The sequence below is a fragment of the Schistocerca gregaria genome, unplaced genomic scaffold (genome assembly GCF_023897955.1).
Source record: "Schistocerca gregaria isolate iqSchGreg1 unplaced genomic scaffold, iqSchGreg1.2 ptg000224l, whole genome shotgun sequence".
NCBI lineage: Eukaryota > Metazoa > Arthropoda > Insecta > Orthoptera > Acrididae > Schistocerca > Schistocerca gregaria.
The window spans coordinates 1,384,549-1,390,200 of record NW_026061744.1 but is presented as its reverse complement, the minus strand read 5'-3'; the positions used below and the strand labels follow the sequence as shown (position 1 = coordinate 1,390,200).

At 40.5% G+C, this 5,652-nt stretch overlaps 1 non-coding gene across 1 annotated transcript; it reads left to right on the top strand.

The window, feature by feature from the left end:
* The first annotated feature begins 937 nt into the window (after positions 1-937).
* Trnat-ugu (transfer RNA threonine (anticodon UGU)) lies at positions 938-1,012 on the top strand. The gene has a single exon. It is a non-coding gene; the product is annotated as a tRNA-Thr (tRNA).
* Positions 1,013-5,652: the final 4,640 nt, after the last annotated feature.

Here is a 5,652-nt window from a genome sequence, read left to right as displayed (position 1 = left end):
CCCCTTCCCCCTTCTCAGAATCCTATCCTTCTTTACCTACAGCAAAAAATAAATAAATAAATAAAACTAGAGAAATTTCTACTGTGAAACTATTTGCATACAAGAGAACGGCCATTAAAATTTAACTCTTCAAAGTTTTAAGCCCTGCCCCGTTCGAAAATTCAATTTCTTTGTAGTTGCATTTTTTAAAGGTGTACTTGTCTAGACTCCTGGAACGGAAAGGTTTTTTTTTTTAATCCGTGCTTTACAAAAGTTTCTACAGTCCATTGTTTGAAGCAGTGTCACGGCTGCCATGAGCCGCGCGGGGTACCCGCCATGTGTCCAACGCCTTGCCACGGTTCGCGCGGCTCCCCCCGTTGGAGGTTCGAGTCCTCCCTCGGGCATGGTTGTGTGTGTGTTGTCCTTAGCATAAGTTACTGTAAGTAGTGTGCAAACATACGGACTGATGGTTCAAATGGCTCTGAGCACTTTGGGACTTAACATCTGAGGTCATCAGTTTCCTAGAACTTACAACGACTTAAACGTAACTAAATTAAGGACATCACACACATTCATGCTCGAGGCAGGATTTGAACCTGCGACCGTAGCGGTCGCGTGGCTCCCGACTGAAGTGCCTACAACCGCTCGGCCACATCGTCCGGTCTATCATGTATTCTAGAAGAGCTGCACGGTCGTCAGTGGCGCCTGTTCTTTCTAGAACAGTTACTATCTTCATATCTATGGTTAAACGTCACCCAGCCATTGACCTTCGTCTGTGCGAATGCGCACAGGCTACCGGAAATCTTACGGGAATCGTCACCTTAGTGTGAGCCAGTAATGAGTGGATGGACAAATACCTATTAAGTACATTACGTAATCGGATTGTGGGCGGTTCGGGGTGTGAGTCTCACGGGAAGCGTGCGAGGGATAAATTCCTGCAGTCGTGCTGTTCATTTGTGCCCTCGATAGCTCAGATGGATTGAGCGTCTGCCTTGTAAGCAGGAGATCCTGGGTTCGAGTCCCAGTAGCGGCACACTTTTCAGCTGTCCCCATCGAAGTATATCAACAACACCTGTCGGCAGCTGAGGGTTTCAATTAATTATCAGTTGTGTAGGTGATTCGATGAACCCTTTGCCAGGCACTTAAATGTGTTTTGCAGGGTATCCATATAGATGTAGATGATAACTCGTCCCGTGTCGCACGTGCTCAAAAGGATTCATACTGCAGAATGCATGCAAACATACTCACCGAAAATACGGACGAATATCAAGTGCAGGCTGCCGAGTGCTGCATATCCAGCTTAGACAGATCGGCTTTTCCTGCCAAGAAGAACAGGAAGTTGCTGTCTAGGAACAATCAGAGGTAGAGGAAGGGCTGATAAATACTCCTTGAATTGCAGACTAAACGTAAATAACGAAAATTCATTTTTGGTAAAAATTGGTCAAAACATAATCGTTTGCCTTCCGTATTGGATTAGCTGTTTTGAATATTGAAAATCTGACTTCAGATTCGTTTTCAGCGACATTAAGAATATATGTGTAACACTCAGTTCATGCAAATCGAAGTAATAATATAACTAAATGTTTTCCCTAAACTTTGAACACTTTTTTTTTCGAGTAACGATTTTCTCAGAACGGCATGCAGCATAAATTAAAAGTGGTTCGATCTCTTAACTTCTACCTCTGACCCCTAAAAGTAAACACTTTTCTTAGGAACTTATAGCTATAATATGACATTTGTTAATATTAACTAATTTTTGTGTAGGCATAAGGAGTAAAACAAACCCCTCAAAATCGAACTCAAAGTTCGAATTAGCACTGTATCGTTAAATTTAAGGTTGTTTCATTGCGGTTAGGTATGCGCTCCCATTAATTTTATGTATTATCGACTGATGTTATCCATTTTCAAGTTCAGAGAAATAATGTAGTATCAACTGATGTTACCCATTTTTGAATTCAGGTAACATCTGAGGTGCCACACTGCACGCACTCTGCGTACTCCAGTCTCGCAAGCCCTTGATCAAATCATAATTACGGGCGCCATTTTTTATTGAAAATCTAAAATTAAGCTCATAGTATTGTCACTCGTAATTCCCAAACAGATCGTTCGAATGTATTTTCATTGTCTCAAAAAAATTTCAAATTTACCCTTTTTTGCTCATTTGTATGAGAACCTGGCCGTAACGCCGGAATATAGTCACTAGATTTTTTTTCAGAGACGCTGTACGTTCGCGAGAAGACTTTCGTTCTGCGCGTGTCGAAGGACATTCCTCAGATATTACTGTGTGTGTGCTACTCAGTCGTGCCATTTAAGTGTACATCTTTGCATAGTTTTCCTTTCACGATGTAAACAGTGTTCCGCTCAGTTGCTAACTGGCCAGTGAGTGGTTCCGAAGGTGTCGGATGTGCGGTGCGTTCGGTCTGCTAGGACAACAGCAGACTGGCGTGGTGCGATGGCAGAAGCAGACACTGAGGGAGCTAGCTGCTGGGACGCCAGCGAACAATTTATGCCAAGTAAGACGAAGAGGACTATTCTAAAATTACGAGCCGTCTAAAAAGTGTTTACCATTGGTAAATCTTGCTGTTGAGTCTGACAAAACTGACAGTTTTTCCTAGAGATACAGGAAATCCCCCCACCCCCACTCAATGAATATTTGGTTGTGATGACAGGCCGATTGGTAGTGTAGCCCGAGATCTAAGTTAGGTTGGAAGGTGGTAATTTGATTGAGAGTTGTTTACGCCAACGATTATGAATGCCGACTAAACGTTGTGCGAGCAGATTGCCCTGTAGCGTAGCCTAGTGTTTCCGTCCGCGCCACATTTAACACACTTTCTCTAACTGTGTACAAAAGTCTCACAACAGCCACGATAACTACGTTTCTGGTGGGGGGAGGGTAGAGTCCACTATGTAACTTTCACGGCAAATTTTAGTAACCGCATAAACTAACCGAAATAGAAGCGTCATTTTAACTATATTTCCTTTTGTGGGAAAATAATGGTTCTCCTCTTTCGGCAGCAACTGTAATATGTAGGCAACTTATTAGTTTTTTTTAACTCTGAATCATGATCTCAATAGACGCAGTGCTTTTTTTACGTTACTTGATTTGTGGTCTATAGTAAACCATGCAACGAATTGGTAAATTCTTTGAAGTTTGACGTATGTTACATAGACGACGTCTGCAATGTTCGTAAGGCCAAGTTTGCATATATTCGGTGTCTGTTTTTTTGGCCATGTACTGTATAATTAAAGGGAGGAGGATTATGTTCAAGGAGCAGTGCATTAGCAGTCTATGGAGAAATTGAGAATTTGGATCTAACGAACGGCATGCTCGGGCAGTTCGTGCTATTCTGTTGACCACTGTGTAATTCGGACACAGTGATCATTGCCTCTCCCTAGTAACCAGGGGACTCGGGTGCTAATCCTGGTCTGGCACAAATTTTCAACAGTGCCCATTGACTAAAGTCTGTGCCCATTGTCAGCTAATATCATTGTTTCGGTGTTAAATAGTATTTTGTTCGCGATACGTGGTTTAGCTTTTTCATGGATAACAGCTTTGAAAAGCGTACAGGTTATATTGATATTCGCTCGTCGTTAGTCCAAGGCAACTATAGCGATTTATAAACACAGTTGTAGTTCGTATTAAGCCCACATACGTAATTGTGTCCTGTGTTTCTTTACCAAGAACTACTCCGTAAGTAATTCCCCTGTAGTGGTATTTTGTTATAGTATTTTGTTTAAATATTTATAGACTGCAGGCTTGGATGAAATATGAAACACATGTCCGAAGTTCCTGTTGATATTGCAGATACTGTTTCATCCGTACTAGGGGCCAAAACATTTCATCAAATACAGAAGGACACAATTTGTCTCGAGATTTAGCAATTTTTCGTAATAGAGGCCTTGCGTCGATATGTTTTTCTCTAATTCTTGTTTGGATTTAATCTTAAAACACACTAACTCTTCCACCACTTATTCGATATGTGTTTTCATCCCTTTCGTAGCCTAGAGTTCCTAAACGGTCGATAATATTAATAATTTCCTTTCTCAATTTTATTTTCTGTAAAATCTCCTGTTTATGGTTATTGCTAACATGTTTCACGTTCTCACTTTTATTATTTTTATTTTTCTAGTTTTGTGCCTTGTAGCCAAATTTTCTTTGAATCTGGTTTTCAATTCTGAAATAGTAACAGTTGAAGGTCAAGAGAAGATTGCGGTCTATTTGAGGAGAGTGGCTTGGAGATTTTTTATAACAGACGTATACAGGTCATGGGGATCCTTACCTATATACATTTACTTCGAGTGTGATGTAGCCCATTCTCTTGTCATGATCTCGGCTGTATCGTAGCACATTGTCTCGGTTAGGTTGGAGATTTCTGTTGAGAGTTGCCGAAGTCAACGAAAGTGATTACAAAGTAAAGACTGTGCTAACAGAACGATCTCTAGCGTAGTCCAACACGTTCTTTCTGTCCTTTTAAAGCCTCTTTTAATTAAAAATAACTAAAGCTGCAAGATACAATCACAAAAACTGTATTACGTAATAGAGTAATCCCAGACTATTGTTGTGTAAGTTGTGTGCGTACACTATTTTTTTTGTTAGTGAATATACACTTTTTTACTCATTTGCTGGGTTTCAGTTTTCCCCGTTTTCTGGCAAAAAACCTTTTCTGTGAAGGGCCCATTAGCTTGTCGGTTATATTTGTGACATTCTCGACGGTCAGTAATTTCGTGATAGTCCATCCACCGGCGTCATTGTTAACATCTGATATAGATTTAAGTATTAGGAAGGCTAATATGAAGCTAATGCATGAGTAGGTCTAATAATTAATAAAAATAGGAATGCGGGTAAGCTACTACAAACAGCATAGTGAACGCATTGTTGTGGCCAAGATAGCCACGAATCCCACGCCTACCAAAGTCGTAAAAGTAGTCCTCAGATGATGAAGAAATTGATGGAATGTGTGATGAGGTAAAAGAAATCATTCAGATAGTGATGGGAGATGAAAATTTAATATTAATGGGTGACTGGAATTCGACAGTAGGAAATGGAAGAAAAGGAAACGTAGTAGGTGAATATGGAATGGGGGTAAAAAATTAAAGAGGAAGCCGCCTGGTAGGCTTTTGCCCAGAGCATAACTTAATCATAACTAACACTTGGTTCAAAAATCATGAAAGAAGGTTGTATACGTGGAAGAGACCTGGAGATACTGCAATATTTCATATAGATTATATAATGGTAAGACAGAGATTTAGGAACCATATTTTAAATTGTATGACATTTCCAGGGGCAAATGTGAACTCTGATCACAATATATTGATTATGAACTGTAGATTAAAACTGAAGAAACTGGAAAAAGGTGGGAATTTAAGGAGATGGGACCTGAAAGAACTGACAGAATCAGAAGTTGTACAGTGTTTCAGGAAGAGCATTAGGGAACGATCTACAGGAATGGGGGAACGTAATACAGTGTGATGGGGGATCTGAGTGGTGTACTGTCAAGGGGGAGGGGGGTTCCTCAGGGATCAGTGTTGGGGCCGCTATAGTTCCTTATTTATGTAAATGATATGCCCTCAAGTATTACGGGTAACTCTAAAATATTTTTGTTTGCTGATGACACTAGCTTGGTAGTAAAGGATGTTGTGTGCAACATTGACTCCGTTTCAAGTAGTGCAGTA